Here is a 27,709-nt window from a genome sequence, read left to right on the forward strand (position 1 = left end):
TGTGACAAACGCAACCTTCAAGGTATTTTCTTGGGATTTTGTGTGATGGAGTAGCTCAAAAGATCACATAAAAGGATACATGCTTTCAAAACTATTTAGATACAGAAACCTGAAAATTGCGGTGTGCATTTATACCCGGGGCCCTTTACTCTAATATCCCAAAATAAGGTCTCAGAAATTAAAAGCCCAGCTAACTGACTTCATTAGTAAACCAATTCATACTTTGTGTAATTTCTTCAAAGCATGAATACAGCTGCTCTGTGAGAGCCTTAGAGGTTAGTGAGCCTTTGGTAAAAAAAAGAAAAATGTAGCAAACTCAAAGAAACACAAGGGACAGGTCAGGGATACAGTACAAAACACTGTTAAATCCATCACCTGAAAATGGAGAGAGTCGGATAGAACTGCAAAACCAAACCACCTAAACTGACCAGACAAGGACCAGCGGTAGTGAAGTCTTCAATGGTAAGAAAAATACTTTGTGGTGCTCCTAAAATTGTTAAATTTAGGAAGAAGCTTTACCCTCCAACAGGACAATAAAGCTATAGCCAAATTAAAATCAAATGGCTTAAATCCAAGCAAATGCATCTGTTAGGCTCAATCAAACACCAGAACAAAACCCCCTGATAATTTGAAAAATTACTTGAAACCTCTTTGCAAAGAAGACTGGACCAAATGTTCATTGTTTAATTCTTCAAAGTTGGTAGATTTGCTTCTGTAATTACAGCGAGACACGGATCTACAAAGTGCTGAAGTAAGGAAGCTGAAAATGCACCCCACTTTGTGGGTTTTAAATTCTAAAAAGATGTGGGACATTGTTCAGGTCTGTTCTCGGCCTCCCCTGGTTCTTTTATCTGATAATGTGGTGTTTGCATTGTAGACTTCTGTCGTAATAAAAAGACTCTTCAAACCGTAACTATATTTTACCATATTTAATCTAAAAGGCAGAGGAATGGTTTACAGACACATCAGTGCTGACGGGCTCCTGATCGAACATGACGCAAAGGCAATGAATGTGGCAAGAGCCCCGACTGATGATTTCTTAAGCATTATAAAGAAGTCCAGGTACACACCCATGCAAGGGCTGTACGCTTCCTAACATGTCGTCAGTAAGATAATGTGTCACCACTTGGTGCTATCTGATGACCTTGTGTCCCAGACTGTCTAGGTGTGCATGCCGCTCCCAGGACTGACGTTCCACTCGTTCATCCCATTTCTACATTCTACTCATACGCCGCATTTCTAACAACACTATCTCTAATTTTTCTCCTACTTCAATGGATTGGTTTATCAAACACAATCCAGTAAAATCTATTAAAGTTTGTGGTTATAATTTGACAAAATGTCAAAAAGTACATGGTTTATGAACACTTTCACATGGCACCATTATCCATCCATCCACTTTCTAACATGCTTATCCCTATTGGGGTCATGAGGGGTGCTGGTGCATATCTCCAGCTGTCAATGGGCGAGAGGCGGGGTACACCCTGGACAGGTCACCAGTCTATCGCAGGGCAAAGGCACCATTATGTAGTTTTTTTAAAGATTATGTGCCGATGGCTTTTGGCATGTCCTGTAAATGTCCCTGTTAAAGTTAGACTCTCTAAATTGTGACCATAGTAAAACGTTTTGCCTCTAATCTCAAAGCGGCAACCACTTAAGTTTCATAATGAGCGATCTGCATATGCACCACGATTATATACAGCAGTAGATAGAAATGCAAAGAAGGCCTCCCTTCACTCAGGCAGAGTCTCCTCACAATAATGTAATTTCACGGCACGCAAATCTGCAGCTCCGGCGTGAGCCTGCCTTGATTAATTTGGTGTAGGGAGGGGACATTAGAAATCCTTCAGGCGGACATCATGATTGACAGCTAGGACAGACTGATAAAGCCATTCCTGCGAGGAGAACGGACTGATGCTCCGACAGCACGTGGCTGATGCCAGCTAGGATCCTGCATGAGAAACTGCTAATTGACCTTCACATACAGTTTGGTAAGATAAAAAGCCCCACGAAAGCGCTGATCTAACAGATTCGTGCCAGAAATTCTTCTGGATGTTTGGAAACATTTGACGCTCCAGACGCCTCCACGGCTGGTCTCTTTTCACAAGTCATCAAGGAGATAAAAGTCAAGCCCTTGTTGGGAAGGGAGTGTAAGCCTTGTTTTGAGCCAGGTTCTCCCACTCCTAGTCAGATCCTCGCTAGGAAAGAAAACTCAACAGCCTGCTGTTCACAGCCCTGTGGCTGATGACAGTACAGGGAGGCGTGAGGATGACAGATCCCACATTCCTGACATTCTGACTGTAGCTGGAGATGGCTGCCTCTCGCCTAAAACTGGGAGACATCAAGGTGAACGTACCGACCCGAGCCGTGTCCCTACAAGGCTAAAGGAAGTACGCGAGAAGTCAACTTTTACAGAGAAAACGCAGCGTCAACGCTCTACAAGACTGATACAAGCTGAAGACATCTTTTGTGATTATGTCAGTAGCAGGGTAATTAGGGGTGAGAGGAAAAAAATAAATTTAACGGAAGATGCAGACATGGAGAATTCTAAATCGATTAATAAAAATGTAGAATTTGATTATCTTAATGTGAATTTATGAGGAACACAGAGGCGGAAGCATGTAAGTGGGGCATCCACACAGTGTGTGGTGAATGCATAAGGTTATGACCAAAGAGAAATAATTACTTGGACAAGATCCACGCCATTTGTGTAATTGACAGAAAAACTTTTGAACAACAAGAAACCAGAAGGACTATATCCAACCCGGAGGTGGAAGCAAAACTGCAGCTAGTGATACTAAAGATTTCCCCCAACTTAGAGGAGGCGAAGCTAATTACCGTATTTTTCGGACTATGAGTCGCACTTTGTTTCATAGTTTGGACGACCCTGCAAATTATAGTCAGGTGCGACTTATATATCAGTTTTAAATGGTAAATCATACTGAACAACACGCACCAAGAAGTACCGTCTATAGCCTCAAGACGGTGCTCTAGGCTTGTGGAAACTTTATGCTGCTCTTGTACCGCTTATTAATTATTTGAAACATTAACTTATAGACAACAAAGTCTGAACACATGTATATATGTTGTTCAGCTCTATCAGTCTGCATTCACGCAGGGGAGCGTTGCGTGGTGAAGATCGAAGAGCCCAGAGATGTTATTGGGCTGTCCGTGAAGCTAATAACAGCTAGCGCTAGCTTACAAGTCTTCAGTTTGGTAGGATAACAAGCCTCACGAAAGCGCTGATCATCTAACAGATTCCTTCTCATTTGAAGAAATGCCTCATGGGTGTTTTAGGAGTCTGCCTTATCTAACATCCTGTAGGAGCTAGCTGTACTGCATCTTGCCATGTATTCTGGCATATTAACAAAATTGTGTTACATGGGTCTAATCATGACAAAACTGGGTATTTTGTGAACAAGCTTGTTTCATTATTGAAGCAACGTCTGATGCATTCTTGTTTTGAGTAGTGTATGTTTATTGGGATCAATAGTGCAGAGTTAAGTGTTCTGCTGTGACCGGACAGGGTATACTACTTTTCTATGAGGTAACTATCTTAATTAAGAATCAACTGATAATCTCAAGATTACATTTTATTACTCTCTGAGTGTCCCCAATTTGGTGACAACTATTCACCAAATTAGCTAGGGTGAACTTCAGAAGAGAAAAACAAGAGCAGGGTTTCCCCCAGCATATTATAAGCCTTGCAGGCTTTATCTGATTTTCAATAAACTCGAAACACTGTTAATCAAAAACATGGCGTTACTTGTAGCATTTATGAAGTCAATCAACAGAACACCAAAAAAGTTTTTTATTTGCATTATTCGGCCAATCACTAGCCAATTGATTTATGCATCAATATAATTTTCCGGTGATTAACAAATCAAATTGCTATATGCAAAGAGATTATAGAAAGTTATACACAAATATTGCTGACAATCACCACATCCAAAACTCTTATACAACCATGTCATATTTTGGTTGGTTCACCTCAATGTGATTTGTGCCAATAAAAGAACAAAAATGAATACATATTTATACTATTTTTTTCAGCAGTATTGTACATATTTAAAGCTTTCTAATATGTACCTGTCCCAGAGATCAGCCTGTGATTATTGCACTCAACATCTTGCTATGTCCAACATCACATGATTGTCATTCTGTCTGGCAGACATTAATGGTTTGCAGCACAGGGATTGGTAAAGCCATTAATACCGCTGATAAAGAAAACAAAAAAAGAACTTAACGGTATAAATTAATGACTGTTTATGGCAGAGATGCTAAACTTCAGTCAGTTCTCTTCTTGTATGATCTTAAAACACCCCAAAGGAAAGAACAAACAAACTCTAAATCCAACTTTAAGTAATTCCCCTTTCTAAAAATGACCCAAGATTCTTCCAACAGAAATAAATAAGTTATTATTAAGATGATCAAGGCTTCTCAGATGTTTGCACATGTTATTGTTCTGACCCTGACACATTCATCATGTGGATCACCACCATGAGTCCCCCTCTAAGCACAGGCTGGTCGTAGTCTTACCTCCCAATGGGTCCAACAGAGCAATTTACCCTAGCTGTTAATGTCAGCCTGTTCAAAGTCAAAAAGACACAAAGATATAAAAAATTACCAGAACCACCATAAAGTAAGGAGCCCAGCTATGCTTCCTCCTGTCGTAAATTACATCACTGATACCTCTGGCCAACACTATAACTTAAGTACATCGTGCATGTTTCACCGCCTCCACCCCAATCAGAGACACCGCCAACACTGCTGTTAGCAAAGAGCACAGATCCTTTATTGGCTCTCACAGAGAGAAGAGATGGCTTTTTTAATGTAGCCAGTTAAAAGAAAGTAAACGAATCAGAAGAAAGGTAAGAATTAGATGTTGAACGAAACAGGACCAACACCAAAGCCATAAGGATGAATCGCGGTTTATTCTTATTGGGAAAATCCCCCCAAAAATTCAAGGTGGACCAGACACATGGAATCTGAGAAATGTCTCTGGTTGCAGGGAGGAGAGAGATCTGCACAGAAGATCAATGCAGGCTGAGGGGTTTATCCAGAAGGCAGAGGACAGTGTCCGAAGAGCCCTATGGCCTTCGCTGATGACGTGTGCTAGCTCTCAGCAGAGGAGGGATATTATAATTTGATTCATCTCTGCTCACCAAAAAGGTAGAATGCTACATAAGCACAGTGACTAATGAGGAACAGCCTGATCCATTATTAAGGCAGGCTCCTATTGACGAGGACTTTTGTAACCATGGACTCATGCTAAAGAGAGAGAGAGAGAGAGAGAGAGAGAGAGAGAGAGAGAGAGAGAGAGAGAGAGAGAGAGAGAGAGAGAGAGAGAGAGAGAGAGAGAGAGAGAGAGAGAGATTTGGTTTTCTTGGCAACCCACAGCCAGAGACAAGGACAGGAGGTCGATGGTGAATAAGGGATTTAATGATGGACAGATCACAGGTAATAAAGTAAGAGACTGGAAACTGTCAAGCATTTTAACAGATTTGTACTTTTACTCGCAACAAATCAATACTGGATGTCTTTTTTCATTAAGAAATGTTAAAAAAAACAGTTTATAATTGCTAAGAATATTATTTTGCCTTTAAGTCTTTTACATCTTCTTTGAATGACTTCTACATGATTTCAACATTATTGTCACAGATATATACCAAGTAAAGCTTACGTTTCACAGTGTGTATTGTTAATACTTTTAATAAATGTAATGCGACCCTATCAGAAGTCCAGGCAACACGTCATTAATATCCATAAATGTCAGGGTCTTTAGTTATTAGACACTGTCCCCCTGTTCCTTGGTGAAAAAGAAAACTGGGATATGGACAAAGCTGCTGTCTTTGTCTCGTGTGGGCCAAGATAAAGCATCCAGTGAAAAGGTTGCCATCCATCTTCATCCCGCCTGGCATGTGCTTCAGTCACTTCCGCCCTCGGTGCAGCCTGTGTCTTTTCTGCTTGTAAGTGTGAGTTTGTGAGCGTGTGTTGTGGTTAGTAAGGTTAATGAAGTGCATCCACCTTTCTTCCTCTCCAAAATGAAAGCGACTTCATTAGGCCGCCTACGGACTCCGTGTAACTCTGTCTTCATAACACACACACACACACACACACACACACACACACACACACACACACACACACACACACACACACACACACACACACACACACTAATAAATAGCTCCATGGTTTTGGCCGGTATTATATGGCTGTGGTGGTCAACTGGCTAGGTTATTAATTGCTTAAAATAAGCCAAACAAATTATTAATATGATTTACTTTATATCTTGCTTGAATTTGAGTAAAATGATTTTCTGAGATTCATGTTGTTTATGAATGGTTTCTACACTTTTATTTGGTTTATCAAAGGTCTTTGAGGCTATAACTTGTAATTGGGGGACAATCTGAGAACCGTAAAGGGAAGAAACATGTCCCAGGGTTGATATCAGCGTCACCAATATGTCTTTGTCTTTCATCACATTTTTCTCTCCTGTTGTCCTTTTCACTCTCTTTACCACTGCCTCTTCTTTTCGCCATCCTTTCATCTCAGCCTCCCACGCATTTCAGGTCATCGGGGAAGCAATCGTCTTAAGTGCTCTGGCTGACAACGGAGAGCTGATGAGAATCCTTCCTGTGAGCGTTGGCTGGCTAAGGTAAGCTCTTCATCCGAACCGCACTGCATACAAATGTACAAATGTACAAATCTTACTTTACTCCCTCTTTTTATGGAACTTGCATTCCTTCCAACCTGTGCATAAGACAAACAATGCTCTTCTTCAACTTCAACCCGAAATCCACAAAGAAATACAGTATCAAAGCGAGAGTTAAGTTCATGACTTGGGGAGTTGATGCGAGAGCTGATGTAACCATCCGTTTCATGCTAAATCGATACTTCTTTTGATCCGATCGACCTACTTCCATTTCTAATTGGAATAAAAAGAAAGGACGTCGAACTCTTAAGTTCAGGGCTGTGTGAAAGTCTCGGTCAATCCAATCTCTTTTAAGCTGACATTCAAGAGGATATCAATATATTATGATAGAACCCACAAAGGCACAATGTTGCTGATTCGACATTCCTCTCCCACCATAATCCCGTCTCAGGGAACGCTGCTTCAGCTTTTCTGTCAGAAACAAAACGAAACGGAGGGCCAATCGAGTACCAACAAATCAGAATGTAAAAAGGAACATGATTTTAGGTCCAGGAGCAGACGAGAAGGGATTTGATTTGTTTGACTTCACATCAGCGATGCTCATTCATCTCTACAATCCAGCTGTCTAAATAGCAAAGTTCTGCAAAATGGAATCTGCTCTGAGCTTGACTTGCCTACAGGCAAGCCTGAGCACGCCCCTCCACCCCATCCTCTACAATTATGAAACATGGGAACAGAACATCTATGTAATAATAACCCCTCTGACAACTGTAGTCCACACACTTCCAAACTAATGACACATGTGACAGATTTACACTTGCAACTTGGTGAACCTTAGTTACCAGATGAGAATGTTTGAAAATCTATCTTAGAGAAGCCTTCTCCTTCACCAACGGGTGTCATTAACCCAACATTTAATGTCAGGAAACCAATTGGAGACAGAAATGACTCCATATAACTTATAACGCCATGTTTTCACTAGAAGGCACTTAAAGTAGCACATTTCCTTAAATTTAATGTACCCTCAGAGTAATTACCATAAACCCACAGAAGTATGCATTCTAACAAGAGGTGATACGTGATACTAAGAAAACCGAGAATTCTGTTTTTTGTGTAGAACTGTGTTTTAGAAAATCTGAGTTCATTCGTTTCATCAACATACTGATGTTTCCGTGCTCGGCTTTTTCTAGGTAACTAATGCCAAAAAACATTCAAAGCAATAGTTTTTGTGCTTTCACAATTAGAATGAAGCTTTCATGAAACTATTTTAATAAATCTGTTCAAGTGTATTTATTCTCTGGTTCAGGTTTGATCATTGCAGTAGGGCTGGGTATCCATTCAAATCTCAAGAATTTATTTGATTAAAAACATTGCACCCGAATTTCACGACTGTGTAGTTATGCGACGTATTAATAGTAGTATCATATTAACATTCAACAGCAAATTAATGATGTAATGTAATAGCTACTGGCGGCTATAAGGACCAAACCCTCTTCCTGAATGTTGAGAAATTTGTTTTCACAAACATGCTGTGGGGCAGAATACCCAAAAAGATCCAAGGTAGGAAAAAGAGGACATCAGAGAATATCTACAGCTGCTATTTCTATTCAGTTCAACTCAAAAATACTTTATGAAACCAAAAAGGACACTAAACTTGAACACTAACCTGCTAAGTGTTATTAAAGATATGACTTTAATAATTAAAGTCATTGTTGCCTTATTAAAAATATGACATTAAAAATTCACCTCCCAGACAGAAGCGTGAAGCCTCCTGTGATACATGTTGCGTCCATGCTTCTGACCACTAGGTGGGGCTTGCCACCTTGTTTTGTTTTTGTCCTGCTGAGGTCTCAGAGCAGAAGAAGAACTAATAAACAGACTAACGCAGTGTGCTTTACTGGTAAAAACACAATATTACAGCTCCCACATACTTGGGAGTGGCTGTGTCTACATTTCATGTGACAAATTCCCATAATTCCCACACTTTCCCACCAGGATGAAGCAGGGGGAGTGATGGTAAAGTTTTTGATTAGCTCAGCTAGTTGAGGATGTAGAGCCATTTCATTTCCAGCAGGCTCCCACCGCTCACCTGTCAGTGAGAACAGAGAGGGACTGTAACGCCGTGCGTCCTGGAGACCGCCTGCTTGGAGCAGCTCAGTGTATCAAGCTCATTGTCGCATATAAAACTGTTCGATGTGAAGACTTCTTGCCGCCGAGCAGTTTATAGTGTGACACTGCGTACGCATACGTGGTCGTAAAAACTGAGATCTGCGTGTGCCTGCCAGCGTGGACTCCGCACACTCATGTCCACGCAAGTAATGCCGGCTCACACTTTAAGTTCATATATATATTATAAATCTATGTTTAAAATCAACTTTTTTAACACAGCCCTACAGTGCAGGTATTACTACTACTGTAGTTAGTAGTTCAGATGTAATACCATTCAGTAGATAAATCTTACAGTGCTAACAAACCGTTCATATCTAGTCTGTCGGTTCGTCAACGTATGTGAATATGCCGGTGAATGGGTGAATGACGCTTTGGGGTCGTCGGATTCATTAAAGCACTGCACAAGTACGAGTCATTTACTATTTACCACAACGAAGTCCCTTCACTGTTAATGCAACCAAGTGCTTTTGCTGGCATGCACAGTCCACTTGCCCTGCAGGACAAAGACTCAAGAACGGCTTCTTATTTTCCGTCAAAATAACAGTAGATAGACAATCTCAACACTAAAGCAGTCATCTTCATATCCAAGGCACACAATAAGAGTAGCTTAAAACGGAAACTATTGCTGACAGAACTTTGCAAGACAGGCTTCAATTTTACAAATGTACAGACTTCCTGTCCAAACTATAGATAACAGAATGTCCTGAATAACAAATTAATAATGGTTAAAATAGAGTTAATGAAGAGCAGCATAGTTTTCAAACTCAGCAGCTTTGGAGGTGAGTAAAATACAGAAAATGTATTTAATAAGCATTTCATAATTAGCCGTTTTAGCTAGCTAGCTATTTTCATTCAGACTGGAAATCAACAATATTTAGCCTCGGACATTACCGTTAGCATGCTAACAGTAGTGTTGGCCTACTCTTTTGGTTAATGTCGAAGTTCAAGATTTACTGCGATACTGTGTAATTTAACAAAAACATTTTACAACCTCTGTCCTCCAGCTTTACTATTCCATGTAAAAACAAAAATCATTTCAGGAGGACTACAGAGAGGAGATCCAGACAGTAATACAACTATAATTTAAACACAGTTCAGGTTTCCAATCAGCACAGCTAAAATGTACTGTATTTAATCACCAATATACAGATCCTGGTTCCCTATCCTACTTGGAATCATAGCAGCATTAAAGGAGCTACAAGTTATACTGACACCCTGTGGCTCAAATTGGTACTACAGCTTGCCAATCACAACAACTTAATATGCCATTTTAAAATGGTGTTAAACACTTCTGAATTTTTACTAACACAGGAAAGGTATATAATGTTGTATTCTGTTATATTTCTGGTCCGCCTCCCTTACTGGCTTCCATGTTTGCAAGCTGTTGCTCTTTTAACAACATAAAATACTAAATGCTGCGCTCTGTTTTGGGAACCCTGGGAACTCTCCTATGATTGCCTCAGGAACCAGGGAGTAAACACAGGCTACACGCTGAGCCAAAGTATCTCCAGACCGTACCTCTAGGTCTGAAAGGAGAAAACGTGACTAAGACATTGTTGATGGAGAGGATTGATTGTTTATAGGGAATGTTAGTTCCATCCTGGGTGATAAATGAGAATGATTTAGCTTGATTTTACAGTAAATATTTTACTTACAGCTCATTTAAATCAATAATTATGACGTTTCATTCAAAGAGATTGGAATTAAAGCCTTATAATGTGTTTTCAAATTGAACCATGAGTATGAAAACTATCAATCAGTAAAAACAAACGCTCGTATGAAACTGATCATACTTTGTTTAAAAATAACTATAAGCAAGGTCTTCTTTACTACCTAGTGTAACATAACCTATATTGCATAAAGAAGCAAAGTTGTTTTAGATATAAATCATACGTAAAATACAATGGAAGTGTATAGAAAACAGGGTACAGGAAAATTTCTAAAAAGTCTTTTTTTTATTCTGTTATGCACACTTTGCTGCTTATAGACAAACCCAAATCATTAAAGCCTACATTTTCACCTGTTATTTAGGTAGGAAATATTTAAATCCAGGTAAAATTACTGAATCTAAATTGATTTACATAATTTTTAAGCACACAATTAATTCTAATTAGGGCTTTAATAGCCTTTTATTGCATGGCTCATTCTGTTAAATAGCTTATTTTCTCTTTGTACACACATCTCAATGAATGTCTGAAGCATTCCCCAGCCACATACCTCAGTTTGGTTTTCTTTTACACTTAAATCCCACTCAAAAACAATAGCTTTCTTTATCTAAGAAAACCCAAAGCTCATCAATTAAAGCAATCTTTGGGAGCCATAAGCAGACAACTGTGTTAGGAAACATGGCCAGCCTCCTGCATAATATAGCAGCAGAGGGATATATAATCAATGTAATTAGTTCTGGGTGGATTTAATAACATCACAGAACAGTCACGTCACGAATAAAAGATTAAAAGCTGGAATCAGCATGCTGCCTCGTATACAGAGCTTCTGATCCAGTGTTCGGCAGCCCTGCCTGAGGGTGAGACCAGGGTGTGTGTGTTTGCATGTATTTAGGTGGCTGTGCCTGTATAAGTGTGAGTCGTTCTCTTGACACTATCACCAAGGCCTGGAGCAGGTGTCCAAGCAGGCACTGTTTGATCTGGAGATTCATGTGAACAACGTTTCTAAACTGTGAGCAGCACTGATTGCTCTGGGATGGGCGAGTGTTGAGCTGCTCCTGGGTTAAACCTCCATTCATTCCCAAGTCACTGACGATTATTACTAGAGTCAGATGTTTAGGTTCATAAAAGAAATTTTAAATCAAATTTAGGGAACACATCTGATAAATGTTTTTTTTTGGAAGCTAAAACTGCAATGGAGGAAAATGCTCATGATTGTTGATGTAGGTCCCTAATTGTTCCTCGCGATAATTAGATAAAACTACTCCCACTGGATTCTTAATGGCCAGTGTACAAGACAATAAAAATTTAGAGCTGGCCCCAGGCCGAGGGCGTTTTTGCAAGCGCACAGACAGACCACAGCTTTATTTAACATCCATTAACTTTCCATTCTATCAGTCAGTAGCAGTAAAGCCAGGAATAGAAGAGATCCACTTGTCTCTGAGGGCTACACTTCCAGCTGAGAGATGAAAACACAAGACAGAGGCCACTTGGGTTAGTGCTGGGGGTCAATTCCCCAGAGTCAGCCTTCTGAATGACGATGTGATAAATATGGCCACCAGTGCAGTTGTGCTGAATGATATGAGTTACTTTGGAAGTTCACTTTTGTGGACTCTTAAAAAAATATCACAACTTTAAGTGTTGTTCTTTAGGTGTATCTATAGACATGCAGTGGTTGATGTTTTGTAGTCTGATTATTATTTCTGCCTTTTGTAAAGTTTGCATGGCAGCAGATGTCTGTGTATTTCCTTGATTCTAAATTGTCCTGACCCTGGTTGGAGGTTTTCCGACAGACTGCTAACATTTGCAAATGCTGCATGAACACTGCCTTAGGTCTTGCCTAGAAAGTAGACTTCTTTAACACCTTTTATGTTTCTTCTGATTTTTTATTTAATTTATTTAAATTTTCTTAGTGATATAAAGGCTAACTTTGAATTTACTCTGCTACATCCACATCAAATATGTGCTTTTGGTAGTGCAAACTGGTTATTTAACCGTGGTGTATTTAATGGCTAGGGAAAAAAAATTAATTTATTTTAATTGTCTGAACAATTGGACAATAGACAATTGGAACAATCACTGGTGAGGCTGATCTGATTCTGGTCTCACATCGACTGGTTGGTACACCCTAGAGGTGTAATGATATATTCAGCTCTTGACACAAGATAATACGTGATATTTGGATCATAAAAGCAAGACCATATATTATCAATATGTTAACAAACACTAAGAATCTATATTTTTGTTTTCACTAATAGAATAAAGGTTTCACTTCAGAAACAATGTTTAAAAAAAAAACTGCAATAAGTGTAGAATAGTTCAGACCCAGTTTCCCCCATGTATAAATGTTTGCATCTTTATACTTTTTATACATATCCACTGTTGATTTGTAGAAAGAGAGTCCTAGGCTCTAATTCTGGTCTGGGGTCTTTCTGCATGCATCTTCTCCCTGTGTATGCCTGCCTTTCTTTTCGGATTCTCCGACTTTCACCAACAATTCAAAAGAAGTTGGTGCAAAATGTAGGTAAATTGGCCCCTTTAAAGGAGCAATAAATAATAATGACACCTCATTTCAAAATCAGAACAACACATGAACAACAGCCTGCCACTGACAACAGCCGACGCCGTTTCCTCAATGGTCCGTTGCTGCTGTTAAACCACACTCGGTACAACAGGATAGGTATATGATGTTGTATTTTGTTCTTTTTCTGGTCCACTTCTCTTACTTGCTTCCATGTCTGCAAGCTGCAGTAAATGTGTTACTTATCATTCCTTTCAAATTGCAGAACAAATTCTAACTTTAACACAATTACTAATAGTAAGATAATGATTAGTCATCCACTGCATTAGCACATTTTTGATATTATTTGAACCTTGTTTTTTACATTTATTTATTTTTTTACCTAGCATTGGCACCTGAACAACTCAAGAACTAAATTCTGCTTTACTTCAAAATAAAAGTCTCAAACATACAGGCTGTAAGTAATCACCTACATATCCGGGGCTCATGATAATAACTAGATCAACTAGAAAAATGCCAAAGGAAGTCAGACACTTTGACCAAAAATATAAAACAATACATCTCTCCAAATGAAAAGCTGTGTTTCTACCCAATGTGCTAAGATGTGCAAACTAATAAAACCCCTGTGGCCATTATTGAAGAACTCTAAAGATATTTATTGGCTCTTACTTAACATGGAAATGAGGACTTGACAGATAAAATCTCCTTCCTCGTCCCCAGAAAATTCAATTAGTAATAACAGAAGGAAGAGGGGCGATTTGGGAGAATGGTAGAGAAGGGTGCTTGTGTGTGAGCATCATGGGTGAGGGTAATGCCCCGAAGATCTTTGAACACCCTCACACACACACAAAGCCACCGAGCCCCCGTTGCCCCAGTATTTTTTGGGCATCGGTCCAGTTCCACGTCAGCAGCTCGCCCCCATCTGCCCGACACTCTTTGGACCCAACAATGGCCACCTATGTTCCCACAGAGAGAAAAAAGGGATGCCGCGAGAGCCCTCCTTTCCAGACAAACACATCCCCTCGACAGCTTGGCCGGCTTGACAGGGTCCGCATGGAACGCTGCGTCTTGCGTGTGTTTCCCTATTCATGCACCAGATATCCAACCAACGGTGCCCTCTCCCAATATGATATGACTGGTAAGAAGAAAAAAAAAAGCAAGCAAATGAGAAAACCAGAGACACACACCTCTCTCTACACCCGCTCTTTCACAAGGTGAGAAATTTTTAATAGGCCAGCCTCAATAAAGAACACGGACAACGACACCATTGTAACCAGGGCTCGTGTTTTGTGTGGACCTGTAGGAGCAGGATACCAACGTGCCCTGTTACAAGTCACATTTTTGGGCTGAGGAACAGACGCAAAAGCAAAGCCGGGAGGGTTTGAAAAAGACATGAAGTGAAATTCAGGTCAGGATTGCTCTCCAGCAGCCATCTGGTGAAGGCATTTTCTAACTTGACGGGTTATGTTACATGCTAAGAGCCCACAGGAGGGACAATAGAGAAATTACAGCCCATCGATCAGCTCAAACAAACAGGCTGGCTGCTTTGTGGCGTTGCCAGCATCGAAATTAAACCATCATGCAGTAGAATAACTGTAATATACAACATTAAGCTGTTATGCAGTTCCTTAGCATTACTTTTTTTTGGAAGCCCTCGAGGGAGTTGAGGGGTCAGAGCATGCCACAGATCAGCAGAGAGGTTGGCATCTCACTCAAGGACACTTCAGTCGACAGGAAGATTTAAAGCCCTGAACATCTTTTCAAGATGTCATGCCACTAAGTATTTCAACACAACCAAGGAGTCTCGACTACCACATATTTACTATGTGCTGAAAGCAATGAGAGGCATAGATGGAGACAGCTGCATGACATCCTACTCAGTTATAAATCCAAAACTCGTTTGTAGATATTCACTGAGGCGAAAGGACAACAGTTTTTAGAGATGCCTTGGGGTTTAAGAATTCCATGGTCAATACATTTAAAATGTGTTATATTTATTAAGTAATTTTCAAGTTAGAGAAGCATCTAAACTTCTAAGAAGCCTTTTGAATCTGTTCCCTATTAATTAGTTTCATGATAGCTATCATTAAATATAGCACTTTGCAAAGTATTACTGCCAAATGAACTCATTTTATTCTTTCATGGTAAAACAATTAACTTTAATTCATTTTAAAATAAATGTAGAAAAACCTAAAAAGTGTGGCCTTTGTATTAAGCTCCCCTGAGGCATTACTTTATTGAAGACTTAGACTTAGAGACTTAGACAACTTTATTTGTCATTTTGTATGCAGAGAGTGCGTACAGAACGAAATTCCGTTGCATACATCTTGTAAATTGCAGTGAAATTGGGTTACAGTACCCGTACAGAACCATGGTACAGAACCATTTGATTGAACAGCCCCCTTCGAGTTGCACTACGCAACGCTCCATTGCGAGAATGCATCCAGAGATGCAGCAAAGTGACACACGAGCTTGTAATCCACACTTTTCAGATTTTTATCAGGTAAAAAATAAATACATCTAAAAACCATTTTCATTGTCAACCACAGTGGAGGCATCCAGTACCATCAGCCCACATGAGCAGGGATTAAACATGTATTGAAAAGGAATGGATGGATGAATGTCTGTTGGTCTGTGACAAAATGATACAGAAAGGTTCAAGGAGTCTCATTACTTCAGCAGAGCACAGGAAAAATTCAAACTGCACCTTGAGCCTTAACTGCAATGGCCTCGTTTACTCTAAACACGTGGGACCAGATGCACGTCGACCCCAGAGTTCAACAAAAGGGGATTTTTTTTGGAGGCTTCTGCATTTTCAGCGGGACCTGATGTAAGCACTCAGATTTGTTAAAGCACAATTCATAGGAGACTTGCTTGGATTGCATCAGATGTCACAGGTGCGGCTGATAAAGGGGGAACTGGGGGCATAGAACAGCTTGCTTTCCATTCTAAAGCATGTAAATGCATTTTTCTAGCTTGTAAAACAGATGTGTTTTGACAGTTGTTATGCATTGTTAATAGCTTTCCCCAAACTGTTGTGACAAAGCTAACCTTTATGGCAAGCTGTTTTACTCACATTGCAGCTGTTCATTGACCCACAAATTAAGGAAAAAATCACATGAAATTACATCTCCGTCACAAAAAAAAAAAATGGCAAGTGCCCCATTGTACGACAGTTGATGCACGGGACGCCAGGTGGTGTAAAATGGCGTTAGCTGGTGTCCATTAGGCCACCTGATGTAAAATACTGCACTTGGCGGTTTTTCACATGTCTTATGCTAATATATGGCAGTGAGCCAACCCTGATACCTCCACATTCTACAGATTCAATGCTAGTTCAAGCAATCAGCTCTCTGTAGAGACAAATAAGATAATTTTCTACTTTTCTTTTACCATAGTTTGCACATCAGCAAACAGGAGTAAAAGTCTTGCCATACACAACCCACAAAAAAAAAAAAAACGTGTAAAGGCATTTCATTGCTGGAGAAGATCTCTAGCTGAACACATGCTGACAAAAACAACTCAGACCAAGTTAGTGACAAAAATCTCGTGGCTACTGTAATGCAGTGTTCACTGACTTTGTCTTCCTAAGTCTTTGTCATTATTAAATAAATAGTATTATTTTCAACGTTTCTGGCAATGTCTGAAATACTCTGATTGAGTAATGCTGACCTAAATACTGCAGAGTAAGAAAACAATCAGAAGGATAATTTTATTGCATAAGCTTGTCTTGAATCTACTTGTTGCACGAATGTAACATTATAGCTGTATTAGAACAACTATATGTGAATAAAGGAATGGATACAAACAACTAAAGACCTTAAATTCACATCCATGTCCTGGTGGTTAATTGTTAAGCTACGCCCATTAGGCAAATGATGATTATTGTCTGCTCATAATTAGACTATTACTCTATCATTAAAATGACATTAGAAGCCCATGCTGTGTGGAGAGCAGTCAGACACAAACACATTTGAGGCACACTCGAGAAAAATCTGCATACACCCATTGAAAGAAGCAGGTGGGTTTCTGGGAATTAAATAAAACTCCATGCGTTGAAAACGAATGCATTGCAATAATTACGATACCAGATCACGCAGATAACAGAGCTGGCAGTGTGGGACCACTGGTGGCCCAACGTCAGTAGGGTGTGGCAACCTTTCAGGGCTGAATGCAAACATGAGATTCAGAGTAAATCAGACTCAAACACCCTGTGTAGACTCTGAACGTTGGTGTACACTGAAGCGGAAGCTAAAGCTGCCAAGGCTCAGATGTGACTGCAGAGTTGACTGACGTGAGTAAATGTCCTTATTAATACTATTATAATATTAATAGCAATGCTCTTCTTAGCCTCTACAGTCTTAAGTAGAAACAAAATTAGAAATAGATCGATCGATTGATTGATTGGTTCTTACCTTGATGCTGTGTCCCTGTTTCTGTTCATGAATGGGAATTTTCATTCTGCTTGATGTTTTCATATGAGGCTCTTAGAGTTGCTGTAGATGGGTTTGATTAATTAATAACGGTTGGCCATCGATCACGCCGAGCTGCCGCTTTACCACGAGGGATTGCAGAGGGGTCAGACTAGGTCCGGCATTATTTATTAGAGATTTAGTAGTCGCCATCTAGCTTTCTGATAGTTCTGCGGTACAACCTGTAGATAACGGCACATTTGTTTATATCTGCTAATCGCGCCCGTTGGAGGATTATATTTAGGCTCAAAAAGGGCTATCAAAACACTATCAGGATGGATGTTTGGTGTATATAACCTTATTTTATCATGATCAAACGGTTTTTGGTGTTCTCTTTAATAAGCATATAATGTGGCTATGTACCTTTAAAGATCCTTCTGATCAGCACTGGGTTAAAGTCGATTGGCCATGCTGGTTGTGCACATTTGATTAGGCAAAGACTGCTAGGCATACATGCTTTCTTGTTGAACGACTTTATTGGGGTCTTCTCTCAGGAATAGTTGGACATACAAACACCAAGCTATCTAGCTACTCCAAATCTGCATCAGAGGCATCTCGTAGTCACATTCAATGGTTCCCCGCACCATGATGTGGTGTCAGCGTTCTCAGGACCGGTCATGAGACCACATTTTCAAAGTCTTGACCTTAACTACATTTGTACTCGGTCTTGGCTGAGTCTTGGACATGTTAGACTTTTGATTTTCCCTGAGGGCCAGGAAAGACAACACCTGCAACACCCTTTTTATTTTACTGCATTCAAATGTAACCAACAAAGTTCTTTACTTTGAACGTTTCAACACTTCCACATTTGTGCCTATTCATGATGAAAAGATTAAAGTGATAAGGAAACATGACGGACAAATATTTTCTGGTGCTAACTTATGGATAATCTTCTAACACTATTGCTTGCACTACCTGCCTGCAGCTAATTCTAAATCTGTTAACGTTTAGCTCGATGTATGCACTCTGGAGGGAACTCTGGTTTGTGTATTTAATTTCTTTACCAGCTTGTCAGATTTACTGGACAAGTGGCATATAGTTGAGATTCTGCTGATGTACAAGTTTGGATTTACCTAAATGTTGTGGCAGTGGACCTAACTGAAGATTTTAGGTGTACTAGTGGAATCAGCGTATGAATGCTGCTACCATGCCAGCGGTAAACAAATTAACATAACCATTTCCTACTCATCCTCCACCCTTTGGCATCGCCATATGCACAAAATGTAATCATTAATGTTAATGCAAGACTGAGAATCACAACCGACCGTGACAGTTCATGCTTTGCAGTTACAACACCAACCAAACCTAAGCTGTTTCTACTCTAGAGTTAATGGCAATCAGTACCTTGGACATAAAACCCAAACTGCTAGACCTCTAGACACATATTAAGACGACACAGGATGTAAAAAAATCCATTACCTTAATTTAGTTGTCAGCAGCACATGATTTGGGGTTATATAATGCTTGGTAGGAATCTTGGCAATACTTGTTTGGTATGGTTCATTTGGGTGTGTTGAACATCCATAATGCACATGCTTACCCCAGGTCACTACCAATCCCAAAATCTTGCAGCTGAGAACATCCTTCAACCTATGTGCATTACCCGCCAGGGTACTGCATGATACAGGTACCTAATGTTGAGGTTCACTGTATAAGCCCACAAATGAACCCCCAATCAAACTCAATCTAGTGCCAGTAATGCTTCTGATGTGTATAGGAGGCATAATATGGGTCCGGGGATCGGCCACAACTACAACTGCTCGGAAGATATTGCTTGACTTGTAGATGCTATTTATGCGATTTGACAATGTGGCATCTCCTTGCAAACTGAATCACTAATATACTCATCACTTATTGTTCTCTCTACCCAATTAAGTCCAAATCTGGCCTTTCTTTCTGGATGCCCAAGTTTTCTTTTTCCTCAGCAAGTGTAGTACAGATACATGCTTAAAGCATCAGAGAAAGAGAACAACAAAGAGAGAGGAATGTAGGCACAGGTTGATACAAGATCGACCTGATACTTGTATAAACCTGTTTCATCTTTTCTCCATAGGTGTCTGCATCTCGAGAGCTGCATCGTTTTTGGCTGACATCTCATCCCTCTACAAAGGTGTGCTTTTCATTTTCCTTTCCCCAGTGACTTAAAGACATACACACTTTAACAGCTTTGAAGGACTCCTTACACTCCGCCGTTTTCTCATTTAGCTGTGAACCGAGGAAGGTGCTCTGGGAAAATGCCAGAGAAGCCCCATGTCGGAAGTCACTTATGCTGGGAGTGTGTTTGTCATAGTTAGTGTGTGTGTGTGTGTGCGTGTGCATGCGTGTGTGTCTCAGGAGGACCAGTCCTTATGGGTGACTGGGCATGATTGGACTAGAGCTGTCACATGGAAGGGCTCAAGTTGCACAAAGTCTCATACACAGACCCACACATGCTGCAAAATAAGTGGGTGTCCCAGAGTGGTCTGTCGGTGTGTGGGATCCATGATGCACACCGGCTCACAGGAATTTAGCACTTTCTGCAGATGCATGGACAAAAAAAAGCTCATCATGTTATGCGTTATGTTATGCAGGGAGCAACATTAAAATGTTTTCATGAGCTTGGCACTTCAGAATACAATGACAGCCATAAAATACTGCAGTATAAGTCTGCATGCCATAATAAGACTTTTTGTGTGAATACCGTCTATTGTTTGTGTCTCAGTTCCTGCTAGAATGGTCACCTGCTCTTTTCTTTTGATGTTCTAATTACGGTTGAAACATTACTGAGTTAGCAACAATTTTTTCGAATAGAAAGGTTTTATCGGGAACCCCGACAGTTTCGCTTCCCGGTGTATTTCCCCATCTCACCAACGCGGATATACGTCACGTTTATGTCGGGCGCACATCCGCTCTGGGGTTAGTTTTCCACATTCAGAATAACATCAGCCTGACAGGCATTTATATGCACGGTCGGATTATTAATCAGCATAAAATGTCTTTCTCATTCAGATTACAATTTCATTCTGATTGAGTTTAATCACGATAATATTCCAATTGGCTGGTTTCATTCTAATAGTGCTATAAAGTATCTCACGTCAGAAGATCACGCTACACTCTCAGTGAAATACAACTGGGACATGTGGCTGAGGTAAACATTTCAGGTCTGGGGAGACATGCATTTTGGCCTCTTTATATAGATATTCCATCAGACCTTCCTAATTTCCAGCAGATCATGTCCAGGAGTGTGTACAAGGTATTCGCTAAGTCTCAGGAAAGACGGAGGCTAAATTTGATGGGTGTAAACTTAAGCAGACAGCTGAAGGAGTCATATTAAAAGCTTCCTCCCCTACTAAATGTTATGAAGGAGACCATGTGGGTTATTCGCTGAGTGACAACAGGACCGCCCACTTTTACAGGCACCACCATGAGGCGTGACCACTCCTGACAGGTGTTTTGTCCCACTCATAGCAGCAAGATGTGGCTATTGTAGAGGCCACCTCCAATGAAAAGCCTGAAGAAATCCCACATCAAACTGGCTGGGCAGCTCTGCTGCCCCCATCAAACATGGTAGTTTCTGCCTTTACAAACCACCACAACTCGCCATCAATCAGTCAGTGAGTCGGTGTTACAATGAAGGATACAACAAAAAAAAAGCACTGAATGGAGCCGCAAAACATCAAAGCCACACAACCATCTCTGGCTCGGTGTTTTGTACGTCTTTTGGTTTCAGGTGTTTTTAGTCCCAAAAGCAGCTTGAATTCACAAGACGGGTTGGAAATTTAAGCTGCAGAAATCTTCTCTGAGCCTCAAAAAGGCGGCATTAAAATCCTATTACATCGCACAAAGCCTCCACTGTTTCTCAATAATGCTACAGTACACTATAACAGGGCTTTTTCTTTGTGTTTGGAAGTCAGAACGTCTGAGTTTAAAGTCAGAAATATAACAAGAACACTCCCCAAAGTCGAAGTTCCATCTGGGAAAAACGGAGCTGACATGTCCTGAGGTCTGCTATCCAACATGGCTGCCATACATCTACATGGCTAAAGTTTCATGTATAAACAGCTTCTCCACACGTCATCTTTTACCTCATTGATTCATTGTGTCATATACACTCACTGACCTACATATTTAGACGAATATATACATTCTCCAAATATCCAAACCAGGGTGCTTTGTACTGCACCTGACTATGACGGTATAGCAGCTGGAGCTCAAAGTACCAGGGGTTTGACTAACTGCTCAAACAGGAAGGGAAGGGCCCTGCGTGGGTAACACATGAAAGAACAGATCCATCATCTGGGAGCATTAATGACAGACTTTGGCCTTTGTTTTGACTGAGGAGAGCTTTCAATACACTCTGAAAAAAAAAAAAAACACCATTCTGGGACCTCTCTTGATAACAGCACTGATTTCTCTGACAAACTCTGGTTGTTTTTCCTGCTGATCTCTGATGTAAACATCAGTGGGGGACACGATCCCGACAAAGCTCAAAGACAAAAACTTTGTCCTTTGATGGCCCATTCAGCCCATACACAAAAGGTGTGCTCTTTATCCACAGTTAGCTCAATAAAAGGCCAGACAGTTCAAGTGCTACGGAGCTAGACTGAGGATCTGGGCTTTCACTCAACGGTATATCATAAAAAACTGCAATTTCTACTAAAAGGTCAGACTGAGATCAGGGTTTTATTTTCAATAATGACGTTGTGGAGTCTACAAAATACACAGTAATTATCAAAGCAGGAGAGGACTTTTGCAAATTATTGTGGAGTTTAGGAGTATATCTGGAACTTGAAAATGAAAAACAAGTGCAAGGGATGGATGGATGGATGGATGGATGGATGGATGGATGGATGGATGGATGGATGGATGGATGGATGGATGGATGGATGGATGGATGGATGGATGGATGGATGGATGGATGGATGGAGCAGACACGTTTACTTCCAATTCTCCTGAGCCCAATTTTTTTTTCCTGCAGATCCCACGGCACTTCTGGTTATGAAAGGCATGAGGGGGAAGTTGGCACATGTGGTTTTGGGGGGAAAAAAAGAACATGGCCGTTATGACAGGGAGAGAAAGATTAAAGTAAAGGGAGAGGTCTTACCTGGTAGGGTGTTGGCAGGACAGAGGAGGAGGCAGCACATGAAAGAGAGAGAGAGAAAAAAGCACATTAGACTCTGCTTGCTAAGCTGTAAGCCTTATATCAGCACATCTGCAGAGCCTATAGTCATCACACACATACAGTTCTGTCTAGACAGAAATACCTATGGGTTTTGTTTTTTTCCCTGTGTCCATAATGGACACTTGCGGTAAAAGGTCTTCCATCGTACCACCGTGCACTTTGAGTCAAGACACGGGTCAAAAATCATCAATCACACTCACTTTTAACAGCAAAGATCCATCCATACGTTCAGACTGCCACTGTAGGAATGCCTCCCACTGGATCACCACCAAACTGCATTAAGGCCTCTCCCCTGGTGCCGCTAAATAAATAAGCATTGATCTTTCTTGCAATCGTTATCCCATTATAGCTGATGTTGTTGGATTTGTTCAGTCTTCAGACACTTGTATGTCATTTATAAAAGATGCAACATCCCCACAGATAAAAAAACAAACAAAACATTTTTTTATGTGAATCTCACATTGAGTCACTGGCCTTCTGAGATCTTAAAAAAACAGTACGGTAGAAATCACAAAATTATTTGAAGTGACAATATTGTGCTTTTTGGCATGGGTCAGTTAGTGGGATCAAGGTACAGCAAGCTCTTAAAAGGTACAGTGCAAAGTGCCAGAGTAACAGGGAAAATTGAGCATTGCAGCAATTGCCCCTCCCCCACATATTGCTCACTGGAATTGGAACCCAGGGCCTTTTTGCTACAAGGCACCAGTGCTAAAAACTGAGCCCCCATGAACAGTTTAACTTGTTTGGTCTGGATGTGTGCCTCCTACCGAGCTTAAAAACATTATTATCATGTGTTTAGTAAAACAAGATGACATATACTAAAAGGAAACAGATTAGAACATTTTTGGATGTGTATTATTCCACCAACGTTCCTACTGGACAGGGAAACTATCAGCTGTTGCTCTGCAAAAACTAGATCTTTAGCTATTGCTACTCTCTGGCAGTGCTGTGACAACCACTGAAATATTTATACCCAACAGGCTTCAGCTGCCATTATGCAGAAGCTATAGTGGTAACCTTGCTTTATTATCCATATTTCAAAAACGTCTTTGACTGTTCTGTAAACCTGAGCCGAGCTCTGTGACTCAGAATATGAATGAGCGCTGAGAAAAAAACAGATACACCGCAAAGATCTGATAAGACTTCAAAGCAGGCATTGGGGAAAAATATGATAGTGATACAACAGAAAACAAATGTTCTGAATGTAAGCTTTGGAGCTTAACCTGAGACCTTGGATTAACAAAGCCTGATTTATCTGTCTTGAGTAATTGCGAACATAAACCTGGAGCTCAGATCATGTGCTTCAACTAAAAGCTGTGACTCGTGATAAAGATTGTAGTTTTTCTGTGACGACGTCCGTGCCGGTCGTCACAGAGCCTGGAGGACCTTTATCTTTTTTGAAAATGCTCCCCAAGTGATGATGGTATAAGGGAGGGATGTGAGGAAGGAGGAGAGCCGAAATGCTAAAAGAAGCTCTAGTTTATCGTGTATCCTGGTGCCTTGATCAGGAGATACCTGGCAGAGGTAAAGGAGGGCTAGACTAAACACTACTGCTGTCCTGATCCCATTCTCCATCACAGGCAGGAGTGACTTTCATTTCTAACCATCTGAGGGTCACAGGAGCAGCGAAGAAACCTGGCTGGTCCACAACACCACCCCCCACCCTCCAATGTGTGTGTCAGTTTTAAGTCAGGGACCCTTGGAATTGTCCTAACATTTTTTTAAGTAAGTTTAAGCTCTGGGCTTTGTTACTTTTCACCACACTTTCATTAACCCGGTTCATTTTCAGTAAAATGTTCTTGTGTGTCCTTTGTTCTACTCAAGATCTTTGGCCTGGTTTGGTATCCAGTCCTTGCTTGCCTTATCCTCTCGTCTGTTCTGGATTCTGAATACCTGCTTCACCCTGCCTAGAAACTACAAATAGAAGTTGTTCGTGTAAATAATGCAACTCTTTCCTACACAAGTCAACAATGCTCTGATTCCCATGAAAGATACTGTATCTGTGCAAAGATGGGATAAAGCCCCTATCCCGCCCGTCCTGCAGCTGTGACACAGTTTGACTCAGCACTCACAAACACACACACTTTACACCATATTCATACATTAAAAAAACTTATATAATTGCCAAGAACACTGCAGCAGTAAGAGTAATCAAGTTCCCGAGCAATCTTCATTACACAGAGAGCACTCAGCTTTATTGAGATGCAGTGAGTCGGGGTGTCCAGCGTACACAGGATTTATTGATTGCACTTAATGCAATGAGCATGCGGGATCCACTGCAACGATTTTATTAGATTTTTTTTTTTTCCTCTTTACAGCCATGCAGCCGGTGGGGTACTTGACTGCAGATAGAGATCAGGGCCTCAACGCAGACAAATATCAGCGTAAGGACAACAGGAAAAGCTGACAATCTACTCCATAAACCAACCTTGGTGCTCTCATCTAAACCAGACAGAGCAGTTACAACTTTATGTGACTCAGGGTTTGTTGGGGGGGGGGTTTCTGATGATTTGTGCCTGCTACAGTAAATGCTCTTGCTGGGACTCATTTGAGAAAGATTCCTTGAAGGGTAACAAATTAATGATACTTTATACTGGTAATGAATTAAGTATATTTAAAAAGGATAATTTCATGTAATGAAAATTAGTTGAACTGTAAACGTGTTAAGTCTTGAGTTGTTTCTGCTTGACGATGATATATTCCGGTGATGTGTGTTGTTTCTTTCTTTTTTGTGATTATGAATCTAAAGTCCAATTAACAGGAAAAAAACATCCCAGAAACATAGGTCAGTACATCCCAAATTGGAAAATCAGGAGATGGAAATGCTCCACATTAGAGCCAATTTGGTCACACATGCAACAAAATCAACTGCATCAAACTTTTTTTTCTGATTGCACAGATGATCTTTTGCTTTTCTCTTTAAATTGCATGAGTGGAAAAACCAATAAAAAGCACAGAAAGGGCCAATCTTTACCTCTGACAGGATCTCATCATCAGGTACAAGTGTTCAGAAACATGTTGGTTATTTTGTTTCTTGAGATTTTGTGCATTTATAGCTTGCTCTCCTTCCCCCAGACTCGGATAGGCAACATAGGGGAGTGAAGTGCTTCTTTGAGATGTGAGGGTTTTTAGTTACACAGAACAGAAGGTGGACTGGGAAACTAAACCAATGTTGCTGGTGCCTCAAAAAATCAAAATCACATTTCTACACTTCTGGTCACTGAACCTATCTCACATCAGTAGTTCTCATTTTTCTGATGTAACCCCCTTTGAAGAATGAAAAAAGTTCAGGTCCCCTCATCCCCCAACAAAGTGGGTAAAAAATAGTTATTTTATTGTCTCTCCTGATGCGTTGACGCTGTAGCTCTGAAAAAAAGAGCCATTTTATAACAGTGACAAACATTTTATAACAACTGTTGTTGTTATAACAACAGCTACATTTGTTCAATATTGCTACATTTTATAAATGTTATAACAATGACAAGGTATAAAACATTTTGAGTCCAACACGAAAATACAGTCAAAACAAAGGATGAAAGGAAAGTGTATGCTGCCTTGTGTATGGATAAGCGTATTGGAAAATGGATAGATGGATAGATTTTTTATTATTTTTTGTCTATGAAAAAGCTTATTAATACAGCCTGGGTCACAAATGTACGAAAAAACAACACCATGGCTTAAAAAAAAAAAACCTAGAGGAAACGCTGTCAGGGGGTTTTGTTTGTGTCTTTGACTACATAACAGCGCCACCAATGGGCCCAGCATACCTACTACAACCTTTTCAGCTGTGCTGCGTCCTCTCGTGTAGATATTGTTTATGAAAATCTGCTGAGTTTGTCTCCGTGTGGACAAGGCCTTAATCTGATACCAGACCCATTCTGCTCATAATGGACCCAGGGGACCATCTCTGGTAAGCATGCTGTATGGAACAGTTCATGGATTCACAATTTTTGGATAAATGTCATCAAGAACCTTGAATAACTCATTCAACTACCAGATAAAGGCGTTGTCCATCTACAAAACATTGATTCTGATCCTAATCTTACTGGAGACCAACAGAAAGAATAGGTAGCTAGCAGGCTAGCTGATGCTAAAAATACTGTTCTTGAACATGAGAAGCCTCCTCCTGATGTCTCAATAGTTGATTGGCTGTAAAGCTACCTCAGCACTGCCCTCATGGAGTTATCTTCATCTTGAACTAATGGTGCCAAGGTCAATGTGGCTCTGATCAACTTAATATCACATATAGAAAACAATACAGATCACAGTAAAATGTCAGACGAGGCAGGATCATGGATGGTGAAGGATAGAGCAGAATGGGATTAAGGGGAGAAGGATAGAGTGGGAGATTTAAAAATCACCATAGTTTTCCATTCTTTTGTTGAAAAGATTATGAATGAATGAACGTATTTTGTTGCCAAGTAGGACCCAAACACAAGCAAGGGGCAGGCAAAATAATGGGAAAATGGATGTTTAATAACAAAAAGATGAACAAACTGACCTAAACTGAAGATCAGGCAAAGGTTGGGGTATAAAAACAGAAGAAAGGAACTCACATGACCCTGGGTGATAGAAACAGGAGGATCTGACAATGACTGGAAAACAAGGGGAGCTTAGATACACAGGATGGAGTGATTAGCGGTATACAGTGAGTTTAATTAGCTGAATGCAAAGCGCCTGTGGGTGAGCTTGGACTGAGGCACTGGGCGGGAATGGCTAAAAGGTAAATACACAGTTAAACACAGGGATTAAAGGACCTACAATTAAACAAAGACAGTGCTAAGGTAACAGAATTCAAGTCAGTCGTGAGCTTCTTCTTCTTTTCTTGTCATTAGTTCTTTAGTGAACCCTTTAGCGATTTGTAGTTATAGGTTATGGTTACTTTGTTCCCACGTGTTTCATTCCAACCTACTGAACAAGGAGACTGGGGTGAATTTAAATATCCTGTTACAATTACTTTAAATGACTATCAACGTGTACAGAAAATACTCATGGGAAAAAGAAACAGAAAATTAGATGCACCTACATTTTGTGGTGATGTAAAGTAACTGAAAAATTTGGACA

The 27,709-nt window shown here is 40.4% G+C and overlaps 1 protein-coding gene and 1 long non-coding RNA gene across 2 annotated transcripts in view; one reads left to right on the forward strand and one right to left on the reverse strand.

Annotated features, from left to right (window-relative positions):
• The window catches only part of LOC118558491, a 36,373-nt gene extending 16,779 nt beyond the window's left edge, over positions 1–19,594 (forward strand). The window contains exons 2-3 of the long non-coding RNA XR_004928354.1: positions 6,559–6,661; positions 19,538–19,594. This is a non-coding gene — a long non-coding RNA (uncharacterized LOC118558491). The remainder of the gene's footprint in view (positions 1–6,558; positions 6,662–19,537) is intronic.
• The window catches only part of agrn (agrin), a gene marked incomplete in the record, with an annotated part of 352,884 nt that overhangs the window by 266,169 nt on the left and 59,006 nt on the right, over positions 1–27,709 (reverse strand).

The sequence above is a fragment of the Fundulus heteroclitus genome, chromosome 1 (genome assembly GCF_011125445.2).
Source record: "Fundulus heteroclitus isolate FHET01 chromosome 1, MU-UCD_Fhet_4.1, whole genome shotgun sequence".
Lineage (NCBI taxonomy): Eukaryota > Metazoa > Chordata > Actinopteri > Cyprinodontiformes > Fundulidae > Fundulus > Fundulus heteroclitus.